Genomic DNA, 13628 nt, shown 5'->3' on the forward strand with positions numbered 1-13628 from the left:
TGCCATATTCAAAGCATGGACCTTGGAGTTTTAGGGGAGCACACACACCTGTCTCAATCCACCGTAGTGGCCTGTTCCCAGTCATGCTTAAGTGAAGGGTCCTCTCGTTGTTCCGGGATAAAGCGCCATCACGTTCAAGCTCTGGCTACACCTCATCGACAGAAGAATCCGTTCGTGTAGGCAGGGGTACCGGGGTCTCAGTGGACCTGGAGGGTCCTTTCCCGGGGTCATCATCCTGATCCCTTCTGAGCAGTCCTCTTTGTATCTACCCCTCACCCTCTCCTGCTGGAGGGTTCTGGGTGGACTCTTGCAATAGGTCTTGAAACCACGGCCAGTCCTGCCCTAGAATCACTGCGTAAACTAATCTGAGGGTAACACCCATTGAGAGATCAGTTCTTCGGTTATGTATCACAAGTGTCACCCTGGCAGCGGGATAAGAATTTAGATTGCCATGGGCACTTTGGACATAAATGGGGGTTCCATCTGGCTCCAGGTTGGGCAGGTCACCCGGTTGAGGGTTTGACTACAGCCGAAGTGAATCCACACTGTCATAGGAACCCCTTCAATGAGCACCAGGACCCCGAGCTTCCCTGGGCCCCTCTTCCGGGCCCAGGGGCTGGCTGGCTACATAGACCTGCCCGTAATTGAAGTCCATGTAGGGGCAATCCTGACGAAAATGTCCCTCTTGACCACATTCATAACAACGGTCTCTCACCCCTTCAGGCGGCGTGTCTATTTGAGTCAGCTTGACCCCAATGAGTGGAGTCTCCTCCCGCCATGTAAGACATCAGGTGGTGGTCGGTTTCAGATTCGGGTCGGTGGACTTGCCCGGGGCTCCCGACAGGGGTCGTAATCCTCCCAAGGTGGCCTGATGGGGTTTCCCCACGGTTGGCTGGCCTCTCCCCATGGGTTCCTCTGTCTTGCAGGGGTCTGTAGTCTCAGCTGTCATGTAATCTTCCATCAGTCCCAGCGCTTCTGTAAGCATCACGGGCTGGTATCTACACACCCACTCCTTCCCCCCAGCAGGGAGGATTTGTGCGAACTGTTCCAAGATTACTGCTACTGGTACTTGAGCACCAGACCACTTGTTTGGTTCTATCCATCACCAAGCATAGTCCCGGAGACGCTGAGCCACCGCTCGCGTCCTAGCCCCTACAGCATACTGTTCCTGGAAAAAGCGCTGGTGGTACGTCTCTGAAATGATACCTGTCTGGTCCAATATGGCTGCTTTCACCTTTTCCTGGAGGTCATGGTTGCAGGAGGCCACCTAGGCTGGTTGGGACCAAATAAGGGGTTAGAAGCATAGCCCAGTGTCCTGCAGCCCATTGTGCAGCAGTGGCTACCCATTCAAATATCACGAGAAAGGTCTCAGGATCATCCCTGGGCCCCGTCTTTGTGAGCCTTAGGGGGAGGCCAGGCGGTAGAGATTGCAGGTCCAGGTCCGCTAGAGGATTGGCCAATGGCCCTGCTGGCTGCAGTAGTGCTGCCATTTGGTGGACAAGCCTTTCCTGTTGGACTTGCTGCTGGCTGGCCAAATCCCACATCATCTCCTGTTGGTAGCTTGTCACCTGTTGCAACAGCTGAGCGTATTGCTGTTCTTGTATGGCTTGTTGCTGCTGGCTTTCTAGGAGCCATTTCAAGACTTTGTCCAACTCCATACTGGTATCGACTCCCTTCAAGTCACTAGCGCTCAAGGGTAATCCAGGAGACTGCTTGTACTCCCACTCGGATTGGCTACTTTAGGCCTCTCCTCAGGCCTGGGGCAATTCCTGCATTCTCCACCATGTGTGACGGGGTTGGGGAAAACCCCATTCTGTGCGAGGTGAGTGCACCCGCCTCTCTTAGGAAATAAGGGGGGGCATACGTATCTTAGGTCTACGTCCCTCCCAGCCCGAGTCCACACGCTCACCCTTATCAGCAGGGCAGTGCGGCCTAGTCGCCAGAGTCTATAAATTCTCCCTTGTCACTGGACAATAAGGCCTAGGGGCCAGTGTCTGTCAATCTGCCCCCTTTCATAGGGCAATAAGGCTCAGTGGTCCAATTCAATAACTTCGCCCCTTTTCGCAGAGCAGTAAGGCCCAATGGCCAAAGTCAGGAAATCCACCCTTTCTTACAGGGCAGTAAGGCCTAGTGGCCCAAGTCAAGAATTTAGTCCCTCCTCGCAGGGCAATAAGGCCCAATGGCCAGAGTCAAAGACTCTGCCCCTTCTCGCAGGGCAGTAAGGTCTAGTGGCCCAAGTCAATACATTCGCCCTTGCCAGCAGAGCCGTATGGTCTAGGGGCTACTGCCGGGCACAGGGGGAGGGGTTGTACCCCCAGCAGGGGAGTGCAGGCCCTCCCTCTCTACCAGACCCCAGCCCAGGACCCTATTAGTGGTCGTAGCACGGGCCACTGAGTCAGTGGGGAAAGTTCCAAACGAAATACGCTGACTCAAAGTTTCGGCTCACTCACCGGTCCACCGCCTGATTCCCCTGGGCTGCTTCTTGCCGTCGTCCCCGCTGCTGTGCTCTGGGTGTCCTTGTTACCTCTAGGTTCTCCAGTCTGCCCTTTCTCCGGTGCGTCCGAACCCTGCGAGATCTCCGGGGTTGTCTTGGTGTCTGCCTGGGCTGCAGTGACCCCAGCTCCTACGGTACAATGCTTCCGCTGAGCCTTGTCTGGAGCATGTCCTTCCCCCACAGCAATCAGCCCCAACTGAGCTGAGCTGCTCTCTTTTATACTGGTACACCTGGAGCATGCCCAGTAGAGTAAAGAGGGCATGACTTCCTCAGCCCACAAGGTAGCGTTAACCCCCTCCTGTCCAGTGCAGGATGAGTGCGCCCTGTCACCTCTGTACATACACTAGTAATGACATGTAGGGCCAAATTCTTCTCTCCAATGTGATACCATCTGGTGAAATTTCATAAGGTGTAAGTGACAGTATTTAGCCCTTATTATGTTGAACAAAGATCTGAATTTTGACAATTGAAAACATAAAATTTATAATAAGAGATTTTTATCTTCCATAACACAAATTAGGACTGATACCTTCATTCACATTGAGTAGTACCATACTTCACAAGTAGTACCACTGAAATCATTCAGGCTCTTTGAGATATAAGATTCTACAAAGGGTATGTCTGTCTACACTGCAACTAAAACCCCACAGCTGGCCCATGCCAGCTGATTCAGACTCACGGGGCTGTTTAATTGTGGTGTAGATGTTATGGCACGGGCTGGGGACCAGGCTCAAGGACCCTGCAAGGTGGGAGGGTCTCAGAACAACCCAGAACATCTACACCACAGTTAAATAGCTCCTTAGCTCAAGCCACATGAATCTGCGTCCAGCATGGGCCAGTATCGGGTGTTTAATTGCAGCATAGGCATACCCTCAGTATAAATAAGGGTGTCAGTATCTGGCCTTCATTTTGCTATCTGTTTCACTACTCTCGATTTAGTATTGAGGTGGAGACAAGGACAGCTGCTAAATGCCAAATAACACAGACACCTTTACATTACAAACCTTATATAGCACTATACAATTAGGCTTATAAAGGAGCAAAATGAGAAAGAATTTTCCTGACACACATGAGTGAATGTTAATAAATATTACTTGTTAACAGAATATATTTAATTAAAAAAAATCCTATCTTTTCCAATTATGAAAAACAAAACAAATACATAAGTGCCAAGAAGTCCTTTCTAGTGAATATCTCACGAAGGAATGAACTGGCTAAAAGTATATTGGTGGGATTTTCAAGAGTGCTCAGCATAGGTCTTACTCTGGTTTCACTATTAACTTCAAATGGCAGCAGATTTCAAACAGTGCTGAAAGCCTTGAAAATCCCACCTTAAACTCCAAGCTACTAACAGGCAAAATTCAATAAAAAAAATTAAGTACTGCTTAAATCCAAATTATAGAATTAAATGAGGTCTAAATAGTGCATAGAGCTCTGCATGGGCCCTTTGCACTGTAGTGAATTTTGCCCCAAAAGAAGAGATAGGTTAGCAAATCAAAATATATTTACTAACCAGTGAAATGCTCTTAACCAAAAACCTTGATAAGGAAAGAGATTTGTTACAAGAATGATGTATGTGTTGGTGCAAAAAAGTCATCCTTGTGGAATGTCTTTTTTTCCCCTACGTTTGCTGACATTTACCATCAAAACAGACACAAAAGATTTAATAAGTGAAAAGCAAACACACTATGGCAAATAGGGATATCTAGACAAAACATTAAGAAAAATGCTCATGGGGGGCCTGATCCCAAGCCTACTGAAGTTAATGGCAGCTCTTCCATTGATTTCAATAGGCTTTGAATTGGGCTCATTGAGAAAGTGCTGGTAATAACATTCCAATTTCTCTTTTTCCTGAATGCACTCAATACCTCCAGTCCTAGTCAGGGAACCCCTCCGTCTATTTAAATCTGGGGGCAGGGGGTACTCCACAAATGGCTGCACCATGTCACAGAGGATCAGGCATCATATAAATAGGAAGGAGTCTTGAGTCTTTCCCTTTATGCTTGCATCTCTTCCTTTATCTGCTCCCATCAGTGGGTCCCCAACCCTTGCTATCCAGCACAAATGGTATGTCTATTCTTGAATTTTTAGTCATTTTTAAAACACGTGTTAATTAACACGTTAACAAACACAACTGTGAATTCTAGCGTAGACACACAAATGTTTTTGCTTAACCCTAGACTGCAACAATGTGAGCCAGCGCAGACTAGGGTTAAATAAGATCAACAACAAACTTTTATGTCCTGTTTACCCTGGAATTTACAACAGAGTAGATTAACACATGTTAAGGTTACAATTTCAATTTCTTAGAAGCCATTTCCAATTCTGCTCCCAAATTAGCCAGTCCTGTAGGTGACATCATGGCAGAGGTACAGCAAGCACCCTATAAGATGAGAGTGTTACCTTTGCCATATATGTCACCATCAGCAGCTCTGGGCCTAGAAGCCAGGATTGGCTCATAAATGTAACTCTTCCTGCCAGAAGTGCAATATGTTGTCAAAGGTCTGGCTGCCTCTTTTATTTCTGAAATATTCTATCCGGCTTGCTGGAATGGCTGAAACCAAGAAATCCAAATGGTTTAGTGATACAAAATGCTTCAAATTAGTGTCTGTCTTGTTTTTCGCTGTAGTTTGGGGGATCAATATTAATGAAGAGAGAAGTTGTAAACATCACTAATGAGGATGAAGTGGAATATCCCAAACTATAGCGGTATGGGCTTCAGCTTCCACCAAACAAAAATGACATCTACCATTAAGGGCTGCATTTTTTAATCCACCAGCAATAACAACAGTGAAGTTAATGCTATTGGTAAATTTTAATAGATGATGTCTTACAAAAGCACACTACTTGAAATTCAGCCCAAAGACTAAATTAAAGTCAAAGCCCTAGTCAGTTAACTGGGCTATAACATGTGAAGAATTGATTTTCTTATTTTCAGCTGTCAGACCTGCTACAAAGAATGAGTTTTAATTCTGGGGATGTTATTAAACTCCTTGCTTAACTGGCAGAAAAATGGAACTGCTAGCTGGGAAACAGTGGTGCTGCTGTCGGATTGAATGACACCTGTCAGAGTATGATGAATGACCCGCTCTGCCCCACAATCCCCTGCTCTGTCACTCAGGTGAGGGCCATTAATCTTCATCGAGGGCCTGTCAGGCCAGGCAGCCATGACGACAAAATGTCTTCTAGCATTTACCACCAAGATGCACGTAACAATAAGATATTCTCATTGTCAGAACACCACCAAATTAGCATAATTTATGATGACTTTCCTCCCCCATAGCACTCTCCCCACAAAAAAAAGAATGGGGGATAGATGTGATTAGACAGATGGAGTGTAGGCCCAGGCTGCCAGCCACCAAGCCCCCTGCAGTGCTTGATGAGGAGTGGAGCATCTCTACAAACCAATCAAAAAGCTGGCAGTTCAATTACAGAGTAATAAAGGGACATTCATCATTCAATTAGGCACCTGTCATGGTTTCACAAAAGGGAAAACTTCTAACCTGAGACTCCAGGGAGAAGATGCTACAACCAGGAGGCAGGGAAATAAATGAAAAAAGGACAAAGTCAATTACGGGCCAACCAGACAAAAGGAAATATGTTAAAATAAAGGGAAAGTTATCCCTAGGCAAAAATCAGAAAAGTCAGATGACCTTACAAAGATTATAAACGGCCAGCATTAAAAGTGCCATGCCATGATACTCCACAACACAGACACTATTGAATTTCCCCTTACAAGCTTCACTGAATGTTGTCAAGAAGAAAGCTTTGGGGAAATGGGATTGTTTTATACCATGATATTGCTACTGAAATGACATGCTGCAGACATAGCTGATGTATAGAAGAGCTGTGTCTACGCAGCTCAGCTTGTTGCTGTACATTACTTGAAAAGGAAAAATAAACCCGTGTTTGTAGCATACATGTTGGAAATGTTAGCAATTTTGTTAACCACCAGTAACAATAAATGAATTCTATCGAAGAATCACTAAAACACCATATACCAGCCAAGAAGTAATTAAGCTAAAGATCACAGAGAAACTGAAAAGAGCATATTTTATTCAAAATTCTCTTGTTGAACTCATATTGTTCATAATCTATAGCACCATGAACATCTAAAATGATAACATGGAAAACATTAGGATATTTGAGGGACAAAAACTAGATAATCTGCGGAATTATGCTGTTGTATGGCTGCAGAGAAGAGACTTATGGCCTTTTTATAATATAACACTGCCGAACAGTTGAATGCGTAATCAACTTGGTTAAGTTGATTACCTGCCTGTTAAGAAGGCTTACGCTATACCAGGGGTAGGCAACCTATGGCACTCGTGTCGAAGGTGGCATGCGAGCTGATTTTCAGTAGCACTCACACTGCCTGGGTCCTGGCCACCGGAAGGGCTCTGCATTTTAATTTAATTTTAAATGAAGCTTCTTAAACATTTTAAAAACCTTATTTACTTTACATACAACAATAGTTTAGTTATATATTGTAGACTTATAGAAAGAGACCTTCTAAAAACATTAAAATGTATTACTGGAAAGCAAAACCTTAAATTAGAGTGAATAAATGAAGACTCGGCACGCCACTTCTGAAAGGTTGCCGACCCCTGCGCTATACCATGATTCAATTTTTAGATTACAGGAGTAGAAAAGGTAGAGTTGGTTGGATAATGCAAGAATTTATTTTAAAACATTTTTTTTTACTCAGCGATGAAAGAAATGATGTGACCATTATTATTTGACCATCTATAAAGGATCAAATTTTCAAAGGTGGGTAAATAATTTAAGAATCCAAAATCAGATTTTCAAACATGATCTAGAGATTTAGGACCCTGAATTTCACTGAAAGTCAATGGAATTTAGGCTTCCAAGTGCCTGGGTTATTTTTGAAAATGGACTCAGGCTATGAAGTCATTTAGACACTTTTGAAAATTCCATACAAACCTACTCAAAAAATAAAGAAAATCTATTTGTGAACAACTTTTTTTTTTATAAATTGACGGGGAAAATGCTTGTCAAATAAGCTGTTTGGGATTATTATAAAACCAGCTCTAAATGTGGGCTATTATTGTACTGCAGTATTTCTCGACATGCCTGTTCACAGGAGGCATTGTCATTATGCCATGTTTTCTTTACAAGAGGGTCTAAATCTACAAGAGGGTGCAAAATAATTTAAGCAAATGATCTGTGTTCTGAAAATTTCCTCCCATGCCTTTTGCATTTACATTCCAGTTCATAATCAGGTTCTGATGCAGCACAACAAAGAGGCTAACAATGCTTACATACCTCTCTCACGGGGGTGCTACGAAGATCAATCAGTCAATGTTGTCAAGTGGCTTAAAAATTAGAAGCTCTACATAATGTAAATGCTACTCATAGTACTGTGCATTGTTTCCACTACACTTCTTTGAAAGAGTCATCATAATCTATTGTGTCAGTTCTTCCATACTTCTAACAGAGGGATTTTCTTCTCTTCTATATAATTACAACTGTAATTATTAGTTTACAACCACCCCCACCATAGGTGCTGGAACTAGGGGTGCGGAGGGTACTGCAGCACCCCCTGACTTTAAGTGGTTTCCAATACATACAGGGTTTACAGTTTGGTTCAATGACTCTCAGCACCCCCACTATTCACGTTGTTCCAGCACCCCTGACCCCTACCACCAAAAAAAAATGAACAAAAAGAAGAAACACATTAACATTACTGAACTGGAGACCCATTGACCCCAAAATATCTAGCCTTAGACTGATGGTGGCTCCCATCCAGACTAGTCACACTGTCAGAGATTTCAGCTCAGGAGAGCAGGGGTGACTCAGCAAAGGTGTATGGTGGCATTGGTCCTTGAGGTTTTGCATGCTCAGTCTGGTTTACTGTGCAATGATCTGCAATTTCAAGGGAGAGCTCTGGAGACTGGGTTACAAGGCCAAAACAAAACAACAAATTATTAATGCCAAGTAGATAACCTTTAAAAACTCCCAAGGAATTTTAAAATACCTGCACTAGAGAAACAAAAGGATACTAATATAGCCCCACAAACATTGAGTACTGAAACTTCCCACATCTCCTTCCTGGCCTATAAAAAAGGATTCCTGTTATATGAAAATCATGGGTCTTCAATGTCTAAAATTCAAAAGTTATTATTAGGTTCTGCTCTGTAAAGTCTTTTATCAGAGACACAAGATCTATTTTGTGAAGTAAAAGAGCCGTAATGATCTCCACAACTAGCACCTTCAGATCTTTGGGAACAATTTACTGTGGCTTGGTTCAGCTCCAGGGTGAGTGAACAACATTTAATCCTCCACCATAAACAGGCTTTTACATTAGAAAATGTCACCACAATAGCAGACTCTGCTGGTGCTATTGTATTCCCAGTCATTATTTTTTAGTTGAAATTTTTGTGGATTTTAGACCTCTCGAAAATCAACTTGTCATTGCAACTTGCTGGATTTTACAGACTAAACAAGAAATATGCAGATGACCTGAAGTTGCAAGATGGCTGCTTTTAACAAACAAGATTAGCAGGGGCTGGCCAAGCAGTTATTTGGTTTATTAAATCTTAATAATCCAGGCACATTTATATGAATGCAACACAAATGTCAGAATCTGAAGATTCCCATTCTTGTTGCTATGAATGCCTGTTTGGCTGCTTTGAGAAATACAATTTCCTAGGAAGGAAATGCTATGAGGGGAACATGTCAGCGAATCCACGAAAGGAAAATGAGGATAAAAAAAAGTAATCATGTTGAGACAAAAAGGGAAGACAGCAAAGTATCAGGACTACAGCTGGATGAATAATTGATGAGCTGGTGGCCTAAGAGTGAGTTTCATTAATATTATCCTGCAGGTTCATTAAGTACTGTTCCAGGCTCATCTTAGAAGGTTCCTCCTGAGTTTTGATTAGGCACTGAAAGTCTTTTGCTTAGACATCAGAACTTCAGAGCTTTGGTTGTGACAACTGCTTTCTAAGCCCCAGTCCCTTCAGCCTAGCACCTTTTGGAGCTGTTTTTCTATTCCCCTCCCACTAATCACAGATCCCTAACCATGACAGCAAGTCTTAGTAAATAATATATCAAGATAAATGATAATTGTTCTGTTTTAAGTGTCTCCTAATGAGCATCATAAATTAAAAATTAATATTGCAAAGACTGTGTGAATAGCATCAACGCTATAAACACAGCAGCGGGGATCATAAATGCAAATGAAAGTGAAACACCACCCTTATCCTCCCTCCATCCCCCCAGCCCCGATATAGAAAAAAATCCTAGAGCCAGCAGATTGTTAGGCATTACAAAGCTAATAAATGACTTTAATGAAGTTCTGTAACAGGCAATTTCTTCCTATTTTTTTCATATTTACTCTTTCTGGTTATTTTACAGTCTCTCTAGAATTGTTTGTTTCTCTCATTAGGTGCAATGATAATTTTAAATTTAAACATGCTTGTGAAACAAAAAAATATTGAATAGACTGGTTAACAGATTGTTGGTCCTGATGATCATGTAGGAAAGCTAAAGCGATTTGGCAGTAGCCATTCTGTTATATGATGTTATTATTATTGTGCCTCCTATTCAAGGAGTGCATTCAAATGGTGTCTTTTTCTGGGTGAGTGAATAAGGTACACTTAGCTATGCCCTTGTACCTCCAAATGTCAGTGAGACACAAGGATGCAGCTAAGCTGCATGACAGAATCTTTCCTTTTTTCTTGACTATATATAAAATAGATAACTTATTAAGCCTAAACCTAGCTGAACTATTTGTACAGTTAATGTTTGACCCATTTTTGGTCACTGAATCATTTGTGAACTGATTCCGACTATCTTCATGTGCATTCATTATTAGTAAATATTGGGCAGATAGACTGCATGAATAATTTTCAGAAAATCTGTTCCTGCCAGACTGCTTTGACTACTGCATTCCATGATTGGTCTTGTGTGGCATCTATCCCATAGCATTGTTCCTGCACACTGATTAGTTGACAAGCTTTTTAAAACAGGAGAATAACATACAAAAACCAGCAAATACCGAAAAACTCAATTTGATATAATTTTTGGATGAATCAGACACCCATGAGAAAATTCTTGAAACTTATGGAATACACATTTTTACAAATACATAACAGTTGTCCAAATCCTACTGAATAATTAATAATATAATTCCAGGAATTATAGCAAAGCAAACCTGGCCCTTTAATTCACCAAAAAGTTTGTATTCATGCTGTGCTTTTATTAATGTAATCATTTTAATCTTCTATAATTGCTTCATGTAGGGTCACATGATTCCCATCTCAGCCAAATATATTACATTTGAACCCTTTGCAGTTCAGTTGTTGGGATACTTGAAATAAGAAATACAAAATGGAGTCTGACATGTGACTTCGGAACACCATCCTTGTTTACCTCGGGGCACTGACTCTAAGCTAGCCCCAACTAGTCAGGACTGGATTTTCCCGCCTTTGAGCTACGGACATTCCATCTGTTTTCCCGCCCAAATCCCTGAAGATTCTATCACTTTAGACTTGCTTGGCATTGCTATTCGGAACAGTCCAATTTTTCCCACCTTAACATCTATAAAAGACTGACCCCTGTGTGGATGCGGGTCTGTCCATCTGAGCAGCAGCCTGTGCGCGGTGCAGTGCAGGTCTCATCATGGTTCCAACCATATCAACGAGAGTGACACATATCCTGAAGACACCGGAGAAGACCTTCAACACTTACCTTATCCTGCTGTTCCATCTCCAGAGGGCTTCTCTTCCACGGAGATCACCATCCATACGTTGAACTCCTCAGAGTTCCTCCTTAACGGCTTTCCACTAGCCCAATAGTTGAGGTCCTGAGCACCACCACCGCACACAATTTAGCACCTAGATTAAGTAGGGTACTTGGCCAAGGGAGGAATTTATCTGGTTCTGGGTCTGGGCTTTATGCCCCATTGGAAGTCACTGTCACTATTGTTATTGGTTGTAATACTGGTTTGTGTTTGTAGTTTCCCCCCTTCCCTATTAATTGTATTCTTATCCCTAATACACCTCTTTGCTTTCACCTTACTTACCAGTCTCCTCTTCATTATACACCACACCATACCTGGGGTATTGGTCCACTGGGTAATTAGTACCAGAATGGGTCATATCTGCACTTCTGAGAAAAAGGGGTATCCATTTTCTTTCCCTCTACCACACTTGATTTATTCTAAGAGTTACCTTTTCCCCCCTTTAAGGCAACACAGTTTTCTCTTCCTTCTCCTCTCCATCCAGTTCTATCTTCTGTTCATCAAAAGGGATGACATTTTGTTTGCCACTTAGTTGCCTATCTCTCTTCCAGGACTTCACATATAGTGGTACGCTCTTTACTGCTGACCTGTGTATAACCAATGCCTTTAGGCCACATATATGCCAGTAAGTTCTCTTTACCAGCTCCCCAAAGCCACACTGCTCATTGGGTAGAATTACCTAACACATTGGCATGCTACCCTCTCGCCCCACTTTCTTTCTGCTTCTCCATTTTTTCTTGAGATATGGCTGTGTCATAAGGTATGTGGACAGACAACAAGATGTCAGCTCCTAAAATAGTAAAAGGACAAGGGAATTGGGTTGCTGAAGCAGACAAGAAAGACAGGAATTATGGGGAAAGTAATTACGGGGAAGAGGTTCCTCATCTCTCACCTTCCACTTTTAAAATTATGGAGGCACCAGTCACAGCTCCATACTTAAAGGAGAATTGAGCTTTATACTTACAGCACAGATGCAACTCTTCATTATATAGGAAGAATGCACTGCATTTTACCCAAACTTACAGCACTTACTCTTTAAGTATAGAATTAATTTGCTCAGAAAATACAAGTAAATATGTTAATTAGTTTATGAATTCAGATTAATTTTTAAAAATGAAGCAATTTAACAGTCTGCTGCCCTTTTTTGTCCCAAATGATAATAAGAATGTAATAATACAGACTCTTCAAACTTTCCATACTGTAAAACTCATTGAAATATAACACAGAGGCTACATCAGAAAAAATTAGGCTGCATCTAAACTAAGTTATTAATGATTGTTTTATCTAATCATTATGCTAACGCAGTCTATGGATCAGGCTAGTTCAAAGCTCAGATCACTCTTTATTGAGGCCATTCTGACGTTAGAGATAACTCAACCAATCATCACTCTTCCTTTACAGAGTATCTGCATGACAATTCTACTGACTAATAAATCAATGCTATGAGAGATATTGGACCCAGTTGTCAGGAGTTCTTATAGGTAGATGATCTGGCCCCAACCATCACTGCTCCTTAAAGGTTCAGTGGCTGCATGCTCGCCTCGGTAGCTGTGCTTGAAAGGCTCCCCATGGAACTGCTCCCTTGGCTTCTCTGCCAAGAGGAGCTGAGGTAGGAGAATAGGGAAAACCCTCAAAGCAGAGTCACTGGGACCCAGCGACTAATGCGTCTTTAAAAATCAGCTTTATCTAATCTGGGGCCACAAATACTAAAATGAATTAGCGGCAATTGTATGCTTATTTCATAGCATCTCTACAGGGCAGAGTTAAGGTTGCTTGTATGCCCCAAATGTCCATTTCAAAACTTTATCACGTCCGGATTTTTTTAAATATAATCTTAACTCTGAACTCCCGGATTTATCATTTTCGGGTTCGGATTAATTGAAATGTTCCTGTAATAGCAGTAATCCTTAAATTATTGATAGGTACGGTACTCTCAATCTTAACTCAATTTTAATGTTGTTTTTGTTTGGCGATATACATTTGTGTGGGGACCCTCAGCTGGCGTTAATCTGTGCAGTTTCACTGAAGTTAATGGAGCTATGCCAAATTTGCATCAATTTAGGATATGGCTTTATATATTTGCTGTAATTATTTTTTTAATTCATACAGAGAAAACTATTGCCTCTTGAAGTTATGAAATGTGGCTTTGCTCATTACACCCAAGTATAACTCCTCTTTTAAACCAACAGTGGATTTGCACTACTCCTCTCAAGTTTGGCCTGTAATGAAGACACCTGCTCACTAGGAAATGAGCTGAGGCCACCAACTCATTTCACATACCCATTGAACAGCTGTCACATGATAACAACTTCCAGGCACTACTGATCTGTGACAAATCTGAACCAATGACCTAGAGGTGAAAGGTGC

This window comes from Trachemys scripta, chromosome 3 (assembly GCF_013100865.1).
Source record: "Trachemys scripta elegans isolate TJP31775 chromosome 3, CAS_Tse_1.0, whole genome shotgun sequence".
Taxonomy (NCBI): domain Eukaryota; kingdom Metazoa; phylum Chordata; order Testudines; family Emydidae; genus Trachemys; species Trachemys scripta.